Source organism: Tachypleus tridentatus, chromosome 3 (genome assembly GCF_004210375.1).
Source record: "Tachypleus tridentatus isolate NWPU-2018 chromosome 3, ASM421037v1, whole genome shotgun sequence".
In the NCBI taxonomy this organism is placed as follows: domain Eukaryota; kingdom Metazoa; phylum Arthropoda; class Merostomata; order Xiphosura; family Limulidae; genus Tachypleus; species Tachypleus tridentatus.
Window position 1 is genome coordinate 26912693 of NC_134827.1, and position 17343 is coordinate 26930035.

Consider the following 17343-nt stretch of genomic DNA (forward strand, 5'->3'; position numbering starts at 1 on the left):
TTTAAGCTTTGTTTTGTTTTTAAATATCCTTATCATTTCCAGATTTCATCAGTATAGTGATTATGTCATCTGATGTCAGATGTGATAAATCTGTTTGTTGGAAATTAACATAGGCTGCTGAATTGTTTAGTTAATTTGTATATAAAAGTAGGTTACATGCATCTACAGCTATATTTGCTAGTTTAGTATGTTTGCTTTAAAGAAGTTGATAAACTAAGGCTGAAAGATAGTTTACTTTGTTACCTAATTTTAGTTTAACAAAATACTTTCACACACTTGTTATAGAGAAAGTGAATTTAGTAAGTTTTTTTATTTATTATGAAAACTTAATATGATTTACTGACATTTTAATTTTTCATCTTAGAAAATTTAATTTGAAAATAAGATGTACAGTAGAGTAAACAGAGCCAGAAGAACGGTGTATTTTTAGGCTAGACTTTTATATTATATTTTTATTATGCACTGTCTTAATAGCAACTTCTTTTAGCAAATAAAAACCTGGTAATCACTTTCAGTGTTTAGATCTGAGTGACCTAAAACACTTGAGAGTAAACTTTTTTTGACACGTGCAAAGTTACCCACAAATATTTGACATGAGCCAAAATTTTGGAGCAACAAAAAAACTGACTTGAGTTAGAAAAAGTGAGATAACTAAACATCAAATGTTTTCAAATGCATAGAACTGTTATATGTGTAATTACATCTGTTGTCTCTTCCATATTCATACTTCATATCTCGGGAAATGGACTGTTCTTATTTCACTTTTGAAGTGTATTAGATTTGGTTTTTGTGATCACACACCTTAAGTTATTTTCTTCAATATTTCAAAATTGGTTTCAAGGTGTAATACAGATAAGTAGTTTAATTTAGGCACCGTCTTAAAACCTTGTTCTTTTGAAATTCAGATGTGATAATAATACATTGTTAATATATAGCCCAAAATTAATTATTCTCAAACTTCCAGATTGTTTTGAATGTAAAATATTATTTGTATAACGTTTGTTTTGGGCAACACTATTTTTGTACTAATTTTTTGGGGCAACTTTATTTTTGTAGTGCTTGTCCTGGGCAGTTGGTGTTACTTCAGAAAACTATTTTATAATTTTGAGACATATTTCTTTGTAGACAATTTTTCTTAAATTTTTATTTAGCAACCCTAATTAAATGTCTACATAATATTAGAAAGTATTTGACATTTTGTTTTTGTTCAGAAGAATTTATTATACATTTAATTGTTTGTAGAACTACAGTTAGATAGGTTAGCATTATCTCTGTCAGGATAGTAACCATAATGGTGAAATCTACATGTATCATATTTTGACTTCTTTGTGATATTCCTTTAGTTATAAAACAACAAACAAATATAAATTGAAGAAACAAATTATTAATCTTCCTATCTAGTGAGAGTTTGCTGAAAATTAACTCTAGGTTTTCTTTTATTCAGATCTTTAATGTGTGCGTATTTATGTTTACAAAATGTTATATAAAGGATATCAAGGGAAGCAGTGTCTCCTTTGTTTCCTGATTTAGTAAAGTTGCAACAGAATGCCCTTTTTGGAATTGATTTTTTACAGAAAAAGAAATAGATAATGTGAACCTGAATTCCAGTGTGAGTGTTTCTTACAAAAAATAATCTGTTTTTGTTTAAGAAAGAATGATGGTGAATTTAGCATTGTTAAAAATTCATGTATCAGAATTGAATATTCCATGCATAAAGTGATTATTGTTTCTCTTTTGAGCAAATGGATAGAACGTTTATTTTGTTTTAGTTCACATTAATGTTTATATGGGATGATAAATATTTATTTTTAATTCTTAAGTAGAATTATTTTATAATAAACTTCAGTCTGTGTTAAACAAAACTAAGAATATATTTTCGTTTTTCATTAGTGCATTTATCATCTTCATAGTAAAATGGTAATGATTATTGTAAAGATTAATTTATGTTAAAGACTTTTAAGGAACAGTATGATAAAGCACAGTTAAACCATATTACTGTTTTGTTTTTTTAGTAATAACAAATATTTTTAAATATGAGTTTCTTGGTTGTATCTTTGTCATGTTAAAGCATTTGCTTTAATTAAAAATTGTGATGAATTTTGCTTGTAATGCTTGTAGGGTGTTTAAACCTGTGTTAGAAATTTTGTTTTACGTTAATACAAAATCAAGTTCAAGCAGGTATGATTTGGTAACTGATACTATCTGTTGGTTTATACGTATTTTGTAAAGCTATAAAATATTTATCATTGATGAAAGATTATATTTCTATTTGGGGAGATGATTACATGAAGTTTCTTTGTGTTAAGAAAAATAGTAACAGTCATTGCTAGTAGTATTTTTTAAGTTGTTTAGCTAAACGTTTGTATATTTATATGATTTTTATTACCATCTATATGATAAAAGAAAAAAATGTCTTACATACAGTTGGGCAAAGTTGATATTTTTTCTTTAATGAATCTTTTTTTTTTCCACAAAATAATTTACTAGAAATAGGTTTGTCCCCTAAAAATAAATTTCCTGTTATGTTGTATGAACAGGCATAGAAAAAAAAAAATGTGTGATAAAGAGCTAAGATTTGCATGTGGTTTAATACAATTATCAGTTCAGTATTGCATGTCAACAAACCAAGATATTGAAGTTGTAATACTGATGTTATGCTGATTAAAATGATTAAGAAACTTGGAATGCCAATAAAGAGGAGAAACCTTTTTTTGTGAAGAATACAGAGAGTTTATGTATGTCCAAAATAGAAGAAGGTTTGGTTAACAGAATATTTTTTATATTGTTCATAAATGTTTGAAATACCTTTTCAGTCACTAGATTTCATATTTATTTTGATTTATTTTTAATATTCATAGAGTAATTCTGTGTATACTAGAGGTAGCGTAATTTGTAATACAATAATTTGATTTCTTTGGGGGGGGGGTTTGGAAAAGCAAAAAGGACATATACAATATGTTAAGAGTTTAATTAATGGTTTCTAAGTCTGCTAAAATATTCGTATTTACCCATGTGTAATTTTTGTTTATAATATGCTTGACTTTAATAGTGTTTTAGTTTTGTATAACATTGTTTTAATTTCCATATACAGTTCTCTTATGGTAGATTGAGATGTTAATTATGAGTGTTTTTTTATCTCTTGTAATTTTTTAAAAATTTACCTCATATGCTCAAAAAAGAATGAAGTTGTGTTAATTTCCAGTAATGTATATTTCTTTATCAGTTGTAAAAAAACAAACAACGTGTGTGTAAGGTATAATAATGAATGTTTGTAAGGTCATCTTTTGTTCACATAGTCAAGTTTTATTATTAATAGTAAATAGATGAACATAATGGAATGTATGTTTAATGAAATACTATATAATACTACCTTTTGCACGTAGTTTATGTAGACCATTTATGTTTTATTGGCAAAAACACAGTCATTGCCTCTGATGTTTTCAAAGTTGGTTAGTTTAAATTATATGTAAGTTTATTTTTTATTACCATGTATAAGGTTAAACGTTATTTATAAAAATTACTGTCTTGGAGCCAGTTGGTAAAAATAGATTTTTCTAATGAACCAAGTTCTATAAAAATAATTGGCTATGTACTGATTGTCCCCCCCCCTCAAAAAAAGGAATTTCTATTGTTGCTCTATCAACAGGTGTAGAATCTCATCTCTTATGATAGTTTTGAATTTTTTTTTATATAACAAGGTATTTTCATGATAACCAAGTTATTTAGTTTAAAGGACCAGAAACATAGTATCTGAGATGCAACAGAAACTTCAACGTTTTGTGGAGAGATTTTATGTATACATGTAAACAAGTTCAGGGATCAGTTTATAATAAAAATATTTTGTGAAATAACGTTTTATTTATTTTTGCATCCGAAACATTTAAATTAAATATCAGTATAAGACTATAGACAAAATAATCATTTTGGTGGAGCGTTATCATTATTTATGAAGTAACCTGAGATATAAAAAAATAATGGTTTGTACACGTGTTTTTTTTAATTTAAAAGAAGATTTATTTTTATACGCTTACTGTGCCTGGATCGTATGTTTGATTTTAATAAAAATATAAAGTGTACTAATCGTGCACCAGATGGCACTAACAAAAAATGATGACGCGGGAGTTTTGGCTAGATTTTCTACAATTTATTGCATTTGTACTATATATAATTTTTGGAAGAAAAGAAATACTTCAGAAATTGGGTTTAAAGGACGAAATTAAATATTCATAGAAGAACACGTGCTATTAAAAGTTGAAGAGGGAGAGAACGTTTAATTTTACAATATCAGATGTATACAATTTATATAAATTAAAATATAATTTTAAGAAAAGTAATGACACTATCAGGGGCGTAGATTCTGGGAGGATGAAAGGGTATACATTTCCCCCTTTCATTTTAGGTGGGAGGTATGGTGCATACAATCATCCCCCCTACAGTTTGGTCTGTTGAATTGTTTTATTGCATCACAGGCCTACAAATTATGTGTTTGTTCTTATGATTCTCGTGTTCTTACCAATCGAATTACTTAATTAGGCCTAGATGTAGGCTTTTTCAGTAGCCGAAATGTACATCTTTAATATAGGCGTGCTTCTAAGTTTTCGATCTAAGCGATAGTTCGTAAGTATACATGCAAGTATCGTGGCAACAAGATTACTCTGTGACTGCATATTTACAGCTTTCAGGTTCACGTAATCAGAGATTACCAATTTGCAAATTAAACAGTCCACGTAAGTGGTTGCAAAAATCATCCCCATCGTGTGTAAAAAATCTACGCCCCTGACACTATGAAATAATTTTGTTAAGATTGAACAGCTGTCATTTGGTATTCATTTTCCCAACTAATATCATGAAAATTAAAATATCTTAAAAGTAATTTCACAAAATACTTTTATTGGCCGTGTACAGAGACCAGATTATCAGTTTTTTAGCTTCTGATAAGGCCCAGCATGGCTTGGTGGTTAAGGCACTCAGCTTGCAATTTGAGGATCGCGAGTTTGAATCCAAGTCGCTCCGAACATGCTCGACCTTTCAGCCGTGGGGGTTATAATGTAACGGCCAATCCCACTATTCGTTGGTAAAATAGTAGCCCAAGAATTGGCGGTGGGTGGTGATGACTAGCTGCCTTACCTCTCGTCCTAAACAGCTAAATTAGTGACGGCTAGCGCAGATAGCCCTCGAGTAGCTCCGCGCGAAATTCAAAAAAAACAAACAAGCAATGTTAATTATAAATTTTTTTTCTTTAGTGGTTATGACGCTCGACTTGCAACCTTCGGGTAACGGGTTTGAATCTTCGTCTCACCAAACATGTTCGTACTAGAATTTCTACTGTGGACGCTTTAAAATATGAGGGTCATTCCCACCATCTGTTGATAAAAGAGTAGTCCAAGAGTTGTCGGTGGGTGGTGTTGACTTGCTGTCTTGTCTTTTGTCTTTCACTGTTAAATGAGGGACAGCTTACAAAGATGAGCCCTCGTGTATCTCTGCGCTAAATTCAAAACAAATCAAATTATTTTCTAATTCGCACCGATCGATTACCAGTGGCTTAGCCGTACGTTTGCAGACTTATAACACTAAAAACCATGTTTTGGTACCGTGATGGCCACACCACAGATAGTTGTCGTGTATCTTTGTGCTTAACTACAAAAAACAAACAAATCTATTTCCCAGTGGCTCAGCAGTAAGTCTCACAGCTTATGTCTCTAACATTCGGGTTTTGATACCCGCGGTGAGCAGAGCACAAATGGTCCACTGTGTGACTTTGTGATTACTAATAAACAAACTAACTTTCACCTACTATGTTCAACTTAACCAATACGTAAGAGGTTTATTTGATATGATTTAACGAAAAGTGGCATTAGTTATTCCAATGTATCCATGCTCGATTTTTGTTATTATTTTAGCCTGAAGATACTCAGTGGGTTATTTGCGCTTTGTACACCGAGAGGAAACGAATCTCAAATTTTAATATTTTGAGTTTGTATACCGACCGCATACCAGGTGAATAAACAATGTAGTTAATAAATTGACGCCAAATTTCACAAAGGAAATTTAATGTCAAGTTCAAACGACCTAACAAAGGACCATTTATTATACTCTGATATTATAAAAATATAATACTTAGTACGATGAATCCACCTCCCATTGGCACAACGGTATGTATTGAGACTTGCAACGCTACGAACTGCTTTTCGATATCCGTGGCGAGCAGGGCACAAGTTGCCCATATTATATCTTAGGGCTCAACCACTAACAAAGTAACATGAAAATGTCCGTACAGTTCTACTCATCGAACAGATGCTTGAAATCTTAAAAATGACCATAAAATAACTTATTTTGCCCATGACTCGCCCATAAAATATCACTTTTTTTTTACATATCGCGTACATTAAGTATCCACATGGCCAGGTGATTAGGGCGCTTGACTCGCAAACTAAGGGGGACAGGTTGGAATCCCCTGTCCCACCAAATATGCTCTTCATTTCAGACGTGAGGGTGTTATAATGTGAGGGTCAAAGACGTTTGTAAAGAGTAGCCCACGATTTGTCGTGATGACTAGTTGCCTTCCATCTAGTCTTACACTGTCAAATTGGGAAGGGTCAGCGAAGACAGCCTAGTATAGCTTTGCGCCAAATTCAAACCAAAACAAGTTGTTTGATTTATTAGACATGTTTTGTTTGTTTTGGAATTTCGCACAAAGCTACTCGAGGGCTATCTGTGCTAGCCGTCCCTAATTTAGTAGTGTAAGACTAGAGGAAGGCAGCTAGTCATCACCACCCACCGCCAACTCTTGGGCTACTCTTTTACCAACGAATAGTGAGATTGACCGTCACATTATGGCTGGGAGGGCAAGCATCTTTAGCGCGACGCGGGCGCGAACCCGCGACCCTCGGATTACGAGTCGCACGCCTTACGCGCTTGGCCATGCAAGGCCTTGTTAGACATGTTATGGAGTGAAGGCTAGAACACTTTTAGGCGCGGGCGGACACCGATTTTATGGGTTTCAGAAGGAACCACATTACTGACGTTAGGCGTGCACAATAACTCCACTATTCTCGTGCTTGCGCGACATTATTGTAACAAATAGCTTTGTCACATTGATTAATCATGTTTAAACCGGTGTGTGTGTGTTTTTCGTATAGCAAAGCCACAAAGGGCTATCTGCTCAGCCCACCGAGGGGAATCGAACCCCTGATTTTAGCGTTGTAAATCCGGAGACATATCGCTATACTAGCGGGGCAAACCGGGAGGAGTACACTTGAAATATATCGAGAAACCCACCTATTTCACTTGTCACACAGCTCAACTTCAGACAGATGTCATTGTAGGTATGTCACAGAGCAGGTATATAAGACCACAGTCAACTGTGGAAGATCCCAAACCACGTTACCTTCTTTAATTCTACACATCGACCGCTTTCGTGCTAAATATTCGGGTTCTACAATCTGTTGGAGTATGTTGGACTGTATTATTACTAGTTTGAATATTAGTCGTGGGAAAGCAGACCCCACTGTTTCCACGGGAAGAAGCTGTTATCAGTTCAAAAGGAATGTTAGATCTCACATAATCCAATATAAATGTTCATTAAAACCTTTCAGAATTAATTTACTATGTTATGATACCATCTATTGATTATACAACCCAACCCATTTTTGTGATAAATCTTAACAATTTTTGTTCCTCTGTATGATGCCAATTAAACTTTTTTTTTTTTTAACAGAAAGAATGACATCTGGGTTTTTGCATCCGTTTCTTGAAGACCCAGTACATCCCCCAATTATCTATTCACAAATAGTCAAATCAAGTGGTTGTATACAGATGTGAATGTTTTTGACATCATTTTGAAACATTTCATGAAGTACCACGTTTAAAATCCTGGTTTCGAATCCCTTGCATAATTATTTGGTCATCAGTAAGATATGAACCAAAGACTGATACAATGCACTTTTCAGTGGACAAAACCAACCTTGGTCTGAAAATGACCACTGCTTGTGCACATTGTAACTTTACCTATGAAAGATATAATTAGCAATTAACTGTATATAAAAAGCATGCTATCTGGAACTAGGATGACGATGTAATTGTTTCTTTCTTCCATAAGATTCCTCCTTTTGCATTGGATATGGTAATATATTATTTTTGGTGACTGACACGTCCAAATCTGAGATGCAAATGAACAAATCTTTCCACTAAAGGGTCCGGCATGGCCAAGCGTGTTAAGGCGTGCGACTCGTATTCCGAGGGTCGCGAGTTCGCATCCCCGTTGCGCCAAACATGCTCGCCCTTTCAGTCGTGGGGGCGTTATAATGTGATGGTCAATCCCACTATTCGTTGGTAAAAGAGTAGCCCAAGAGTTGGCGGTGGGTGGTGATGACTAGCTGCCTTCCCTCTAATCTTACACTGCTAAATTAGGGATGGCTAGCACAGATAGCCCTCGAGTAGCTTTGTGCGAAATTCAAAAACAAACAAACAAACAAACCTTCCACTAAAGCAGAACTGGTTCATTGCATTATTTCTCTTTCTTTTTCAACGAAACTGGTTTCCTAACCTAGAATTATGGAGACTGTTTTTGTTTTTGATAACTCAATTTGGACTTTAACAAGGATAAGCTCCAAGCAGGTTCGAATATATATTCCTTAAAGGTGGAATCCTGAAATTCAGATAATCAAACTGAAACCTATCGAGCCCAATCATCTTAAAATATCCAACATAATTGAAGATCTGTTCCACCCGATGCTTTTCCCATTTTCCGCTGCTCCACATATTGTTTACACAGACCAGTCGTGCCAGTTTTGTTACATTTAGTGTGGTATTTCATATTTGCATCTATCACATGGCAGAAGCCAGATAGAAAATATTTCTTGTTTAGGTGACTATTGTATCACAGGGTTTCAGTAAGGATTATGATACTGTGCATAGCCAAATTCCTATTTCAAGTTTTAAAACAGTCATCTAAATACGTTTTGGGAGCGTTATACATCTGGCATGATTTCTGTTTGTTGTCTTAATATTCAATTTTAAACACTATAGGTTTTTATAATCTGTGTCAAGGATGCGTCAGGAGTGGAGGTAGAGAAGTTATAGCTTGGATCATTTCTCTCATCTAGAGGGCAATCTTCAGGCACACAGTGTTTGGAATAATAGTGAACTGTTGAAAGCATCTGACAAATCACACCATGTTGGGCAATTTTCTCTTCTGTCTCTGAGTTTTATCCTTATCCAACCATTAGCTCTCCTCCTCTAAGTGGAAAGTCTGAAGGGTTGTAATACAAAAACCGGGTTTCGATACCTGTGGTGAGTACAGCACATGTAGGCCATTGCGTGACTTTGTGGTTAAGAAACACACAGACAAATAATACACCGTTATGTGGTTCTGATACACATCTTCGTTCTCTTGGGCCTAACTTCGCATGACAGACGATACACCTGTATTCCTTCTTCATGAATGAATTATTTTTTGCCAACATTACTTTACGGTGAATGTTATAAATCACTAAGTAAACAATTTGGCAAAAACATGACTTGTCTCTTAACTGTAAAAGTGTGTCAAGTTGTGTCAGGACAAATTCTTTATAGTAGGTGTTTATGACTTGTTGGCGATAATTTTCAACAATACACAAACACAAAACAGGCCTGTTGGTTTAAAACAGTTTATTAAAAACAAGTCAAACTTATGTACAAAATTCTTTATACTGTTGGTTATCACAGTTGTATCCATAAAGTTCATATAGGCGGGTTTAGTTACTTTATAAACAACCTGTGGCAAGTTAAGTTATTACAATACGAGCTGTGAAACTCGCTTTAGAAATCGCTCGTTAAGGCTGAATTCACACGCACTATAACTTCATTTTTACTTTCACTAATTTAACTTATTTATTTACACTAATTTGGTGGTCTATGTATATATATGTACTGCCAGACTGAGGCGTAGAACTAGAAGACATTATGATGTAACAATACTTATTTAAGGCAACGAGAATAATTCAGAAGGTTCGAGTAATGTGACGTCAATTGACAATAATTGAATTACACACACAAAAGATTCATAAACAGTTACGAAAGCAAACTTTTACTAACTGTCGCGTCTGAAATAATTTGCTTTAGCTCTCGCACAATATAAACTAAACAATACTGTGCTATTAAATTTAAGTGAAACAGTTTCATTGGATAATGTTTACGTAGCCACGTGATTGGCACGTTGCAGTGTCAGGTGGTAATACATTGTACAATGTACATGGTTATTGGTCACATGATGTACCTCCGTCATTACAATTAAAAGGTTTAATTAAATCTTCAACATGACGCCAAAGACGAATCTTAACATTTTAGCATAAACAGTACTAGCGAAGGAGCCATTGCACCATTAAACAATATCATACTTAAACATACAACACACCTCACGATGATAAATAGTATTCTGAAGTATGATATTGCTTCATACTTTACATTATATTTAACATCGTGTAAAGTATGAAAATTTACCTTCAACTGAACTAAGTTTCACAAATGGAGCTCACCGAATCTGATACACGTAGAAAACTAGGGTATGGTAATAGGTATGTTTATTGCTGTAACTATATCTTTTAGTTGTTACTTTACGGGTAAAATAGATTATTTAATGAGTAAATATTTCATGGGCGTCTCTTAGAGCCTATTTTAAAGATTCCTGTCATTTCAGGTAGGTAACTGAATGCAATATACAGATTGGCCTAACATTTGTAAAAAAAATCACGCCAATTTTAGAATTTTTCCCACGTTCCTCTTTTATTTGATCATCACAGTTTCAGAATCGGAATCACGTCAGAATAGCATTTGAGAGTTATCATTTTGTCTCTCGCTAGTTACTATCTTTTTTCAACGCCATAACTCTTCAGATTAGCAATACGATGAGAGACAAACGATTTTATAATACACCAGTTTGTCAAATAAATGCTCCTCAGTGGCTCATATTACTCATGAAGGATACTAAAAAACGATTTTCTTCACCAAAGTGCGACACCGTATAGATAGCCTTATTATGTAGCTATGCGTTTAACGACAAATAAACAAATCGAATGATATTAAAAACTTAATGTATCGAACTCAACATCACCATGGATACATTCGTGCTTTAAAAGTAAGGCAGATAACCGTTTTTGAAATTCGATTAATTTAGAATTGCGATCATGAAAAAGGTATCTAAACAAGAAAATGTTTTGTCTTTCTGAATGAGTAAATGCTCATTTTGCAACTTAGTTTTATTATTTGAAGAAGTGTAACGTTTGGTCAGAAAATTAATTAATAGAACGATACTCGCATAAATTCTTTTTACTTCCTAAAATAAACACAAATTGGTACGCTGTGTTTCTAAGAATAACCACTAGAGTGTAATACTAGAACAGATACTGTTGATATTTTCCTTGTTTCTTCTGACATTTTAAATATTTATTTTAAAATGTTTGTATATATAATAATGCCATGCATGTTTCCATGTGAACTGGTAAATGCGTTTTTCTTTGTGATTATAATGAAAACTTGTCTTATTTTAGCTATTCTATCGTGTCTCAAGCCTATTAAGAAAAGCTGGGAGGTAAGTCAGGCCTATTTTCTGTAACAGTGACCACAGTAACATATTTAGTATTTATTGCTTCAGCGGTGAAACTTTTCTGTAATCTAAGTCTGTAGCATTGCTTAACAGTTGTTCAAATGATATTATGTGTGCCTTAATGGTGATGTTAATTTGGCACGTTGGGGTTACAAAAAAATGAATTGAAACTTTTTAATGGTATTCCAGTCACTGAAAGTTCCCCTTTTAAATTGTTTTCTGTACATTCACACACAAACAAGATTAGGCTACCGTGGATTTAAAATTGTGAAAAATATAATCTAAGAATTTTGCGAAGCTTTTAGTCAAGCCTTTGAAAACATGAGATTTAAAGCATTTTAGAAAACGTTTGCTCTCACAAAATAAGTGGTTTGTCTTAAAGTAGATCGCGGTGACTACTGAAAGTGAACCGTAGTCTCATCCGTGATTAGACGTCTATATGTTCAAGGTATATGGAATATGCAGTTCATGAAGTAAAAATTTATCTTGTCTCCTGTTTCGGAAATATATATATGATAAGGATATTTTTGCAATCAGTAGAAAATCTTTGGTGCAAACTGTACAACTTTGGCACAAGTTAGGGTATGATCATTCGACAAAGTATTTGCACTTAGTGTCATTTGATAGTTATGGCTAAAGGCGGTTATTTTTGACGTTGAATATATGCTTTATTCAAAATTATCAGATATATTTACCCATTGGCCTTGTTTGTTATTATCTCTTTCACGTGCCCTCTTGAATTCTCAACTTGATATTTATGAGCTTGCGTATGTGAATATTTTGTCCAGTGGAGAAGAGGGAGAAAAAAAATGGGGCTAATTGGGTACATTGGGGTACCACAAAACTGAATCGAAACATTTCACTGGTATAGAGTCACTAGAAGCTTCTCTTTTTAATTGATTTTGTATATTCACGAAACAATGTCAGGCTACCGAGAACTTAAAATTGTATAAAGATATTAACTAAAAATTTTATGAAGTCAAAGTAAATATATTTTGTGTATCATACAACCTGTTAAATTAAGTCACTCAATCTCTGAAGAAAAATAAGTGATTTTAAAATTATAATTATCTCTTTTCAATCATGAAGATACATACATTTGCCTGTCTATACTGTGCCCACCAGGGATATTGAAACCCGGTCTTTAGTGATATATGTCTTGAGACTTGCCGCTGTGCCGAGGGGAAAGAAAAGATGAACTTGAGACAAGATATGTCTATTTTTTCTTCCTACAATTTATAACAGAAACACAAAGGATGTTTCAAATATGAAATATATTGGTTTATCAATCAAAGTCATACAAATATTGGTCCATGGTCATTTATCTCATACTTTATATCAGTAGCAGTCTTCATTCTGTCCTGAAGGCTACATAAATGAATATACTTAAAATCAGTGTCATTGAGTTTAGGTGTTCTGCCTCTTCCTTCCCTATTTTCAAATTTACCTTCTCGGTCTCATGAACTAGGGTGTACTTAACAGTGTTTGGGGAACATTTCAAATTGCTACACACTTGAAGTCTAACCAGCATTATATAAAACTCTCTGTTCTACTGACAATTCTCTATGCTTTTTGGACATTGGCATAGCGTTATATACTGTTTTTTCTTTTCAAGGCTTACTTGTGGAGTGCTATTAACTTGATTTATTTTGTCATATACCGGTACCATATACCAACTTCCTTCTATATAGTTGAAATACTGCATGGGGTATCACGACAGTTATTTCAGGCCCTAAATTTAATCAGTATGTTTACTCAAGCAGAACCCTTATGACATACCCTTGGCGCAAGTATATGATTCATTCAGTTGTCAACAGGAATCAGTGAAGCATTACTATAGTGTTGAAATTTACATTACGTAGTGGCGTGGAAAAAATAGTCCCATAAAATGGAAATAACATTTTCTTTTCCTAACACTTTTGCACACTACTGTATATTTCATCACAAATTTATATGCAATTTAATTAATAGTAATGAAATTCTCAATGAGAAACGCCAAAAAAACACTTCAGTTGGAAACTGTTATTAATATTTCTCTGGGAACTAATGAAAGGCGTGTTTCAAGACTTCGTAGAACAAAAATTGTCGCAGAAGAAGGTTTTTATTACCGAATAAAAAGTTAAGTATTAACTTTATACATTAGGCTTAAACTTTGAGAAAAATCACTTTGCTACTGCTTCGAAGGCGTGTCTCATTCCAGACTCACAAGCAAGGAAAGATTGTACACACCCGAGTAAATGTTTCTGTCAATACTGGTAGATTGTTCTGCGGATGTCTAAAGGAAAGGTAATACGTTACACCTTCTTAAACGGTCGAAAAAGCCCCCCCAAAAGAATGAATAATTCCTCTGATACTTAGTTTCGTAGGCAATTGTGTAAAAATAGAACTGAGCAGGAAAAGTTAACGCCCTACCGGGACATCCACTATGACAATGTGTTGAGAAGCACGTGCTATCTTTAAGTCGTGCCCTCCACTGGCACAGCGGTAAATCTACGAATCTACGACGTTAAACTCAGGGGTTCGATTCGTCTCGGTGGACTCAGCAGATGTGACTTTGGTGTTAGAAAACACACATACACTCTAATTCCTATTTTTATCGTCGATTTATTTTTCTTCGTTCTAATGCGTCAACATTTGATTGTTTGTCACTGTTTTGTACATAATGTATGTTGCATACTTTAATATTTTTTTGTTTTTCGTTATCTATTTTATATCTTAAAATGAGTTTTAAGGGAGAAAAAGGCCTCCAAACGTATCACGAGTTCAAGCAAATTTCAATTACATTATTTGAGACTGTACAACAAATGCGAGAGAGCTTTAACATAAATGAACATAAATCAAAACCAAAAATTCAGTACAATGTACAAAAATGATGACCTAAGAATCTGTTTGCAGTGGACTGTTATATATAACGTTTTCTGTAAATTATGATACATTTCTACATTTATCAAAAGCACAAGGGCAATACTGAATAAGATACGTATTAGTTTCTCGTGAAGTTTTGTGTAGAAGTTGTGTTTCGGAAAGGTCCAAGCAGCTGTGACACCAAAGCATATTTTATATCGTTGTTTACTGGCCACTGAACAGTGTAGGACAGCAACAAACCAGGCACGCATGATTCACGTCTCCATTTCCTAATCAAGAACAATAGAGACAAAATGAAGGAAAGTCTTTATTAGGCAGCAAAGAAAACATCGTTATTTTTGAAAATAGGACATAGGAAACAGATTTAGTGGTTGCATTGTATTACCGTGTTTCTCCGATAATAAGACCTACCCATAAAATAAGCCCTAGTGTCATATTTTGGAGTGAAAATTAATATAAGCCCTGTCTTATTTTCGGAGAAACACGGTAATTCAGATTTTCATAAGAGCTAAAACAAGACATGTCTGCACAATAAACCGTTTTTTTTTTTTTGTATTTCTTTCTTAGGAAGCTTAAAGGTCTCATTTCAAGACACAGTGTGCTGGTAGGCCTTATATTTTGTACTTGTGTCTTCGCTTGTACGTGTTCGATTCCATGGACTTTTATCCCTTCACTAGAGAGTCTTTTATGATTTGATCTCCATCAACTTACTCCATTGTAAGATACCTTATCTTCTGTAGTGGTTCAAGAGGTAATTTGCTAAAGTTTGAATGTCTTCGTGTTTCGTAAGTTAATAGCTTTACTGCCCAAAGCCCTAAACAAGGAGCCAGTCTAGTAGAGCGAAGTACTTTTCATATTTTTGGTTTGTTTGATAACATCAATGTATTTAGCTTATTTGCCGACACTTGATTTTGTCTGTGTTACGAAGCATATGTATGAGAGCCTGACTGGAACTATTTTTATCCACGACATATACACTCACACTGGAATTTCTTAAACAGATTATCAGCAAACTGTCTTTCATTATAACATTAATGATTTATGGTGTAATTATAATACTTATTGGTAATTATACCAACGTAATTAGTTTTGGCAATTTGTTAAACACATTTCTCATACTTTGTTTTATTTCATCAAACAGGTAGCGATAGGGTTATGTATGATACTTGAGAATGTAAAACTTTGTCATATTCATTGACTTTAAGCCATTTCATAATATAGAATGTTTGTACTGATATACACGGCGGTCTCTGGATTTTATAGGTTAATAATACTTACTAATTCCACATTTGTCATAACGACACTCATTTTGATTACTTTTTAGGCTTTGTGCACTCAAAATTAAAGATGTGACGTCTGTTCCTTCACGTATTCTCTCTTTTGAGATCTGGCTATTTAGCTTTCATATCGGAGTCAGCAAGATAGCCATATTTCCTTGTCCTCCCTCTCTTAACTTTCAGTTTGAGTTAGCCAGATAGCCATATTTTTGTACTCTCTGGCGTCTCAGTCATATGAAAGATATTTAGTTTTGAAAAACCTGTTTTGTTGTCCTCCTAGTGAGATAGCAGTAAGTTTATGGATCAACCTATAATATAACTGTCGGGACATAAAAGACTGTTTAGTGTATATATTATTAATTTATTTATTTTGTGATTGAATATTTTATGATTGGTTAGTTTTGTTTATAACAAGAAAGTTAGAGGCAAATATTTTAAAGTAAATGTTATGACAAGCTGAGTTACTTAAACTCAGTAATAATCAAATTTTGTGTTTATAACTGATTTATGTGGATATTATAGAACATAGTGTGAAATTTACTGATATCGAAAATATATAGCCAGCAGGCGATTTATAAATAAACATATATAAATATGAGCTGAAAAGGAATTAGCAGACAGACAAGAGCAGGAGGAGCTCGGTCAAGAAAGAGTTTGTCGTGAAGTTAACTATCGTAGAAGTGATAGACTAACGACTAATATGTTAGCGTGAGATTAGCAGTAGAAAAGGAGATAATTAGAATATTTGACATTTATTCCGTCAAAGTGTAGTTCTAAACTAATTGAATCAGCCTGAGTGCATTTTGACAAAAGGACCAGAGGATATTTTGAAGAAAGAAATATCTGTGCAGTAGAAATAAACAAAAGGTGGTTTGGCTTGTCAACTGAAATTCTAAAGCAATTGAATAGGCTGGAGAAGACTTTTGACAAAAAGAATAGAACTATATACAATGTTTATAATATGCCTATAATCTGTATGGTGTAAATAATTTGTTGTACATACATTTAACTTGTTCCGAATACACACACGTATTTATATATAAATATATTATTTTAAAAATAAGTGGTGTACGTGCTGTTCATTTATTGTTGAATTTATCACCAACATATCACAGACACCTACTGTAGAGTAAAGGCTTTACTTGACAATTGGAAAACATAACTTAACATCTGACAATAACTGTAATCAATATTTCATATTTTGCTGTCAGAAGGAAGGATAGGATATAAAAATCAACATGAATGCAATAGTGGTTTGATATTTTTGTTCTATGGCCTAAGTTCACGTGATTTTTTATTACAATTCTTACGGCACAATATTTCTTTATTTAGGAATACTTTATTATTTTGGCTACATATTTGATATTGTCATGTTTTCAGTGCAAACCTACCCAACGTATTAACTGCACGCCGGAAATCCCTGTTTTGTTTTGTTTTTCCTTTTTGAGTCCGTAAATATAACGCTAATCTATTAGGGTGTATATATCACTAAATTACTTAAAATCTATTGACATCTTAACTCGGATTTCACATCACTTCAAACACTGTAGGAGAAGATAAATAATATATATTTTCGCTAACTACAGTAGTACTTAGTATGTAGGGATGGACCAAGGAAAC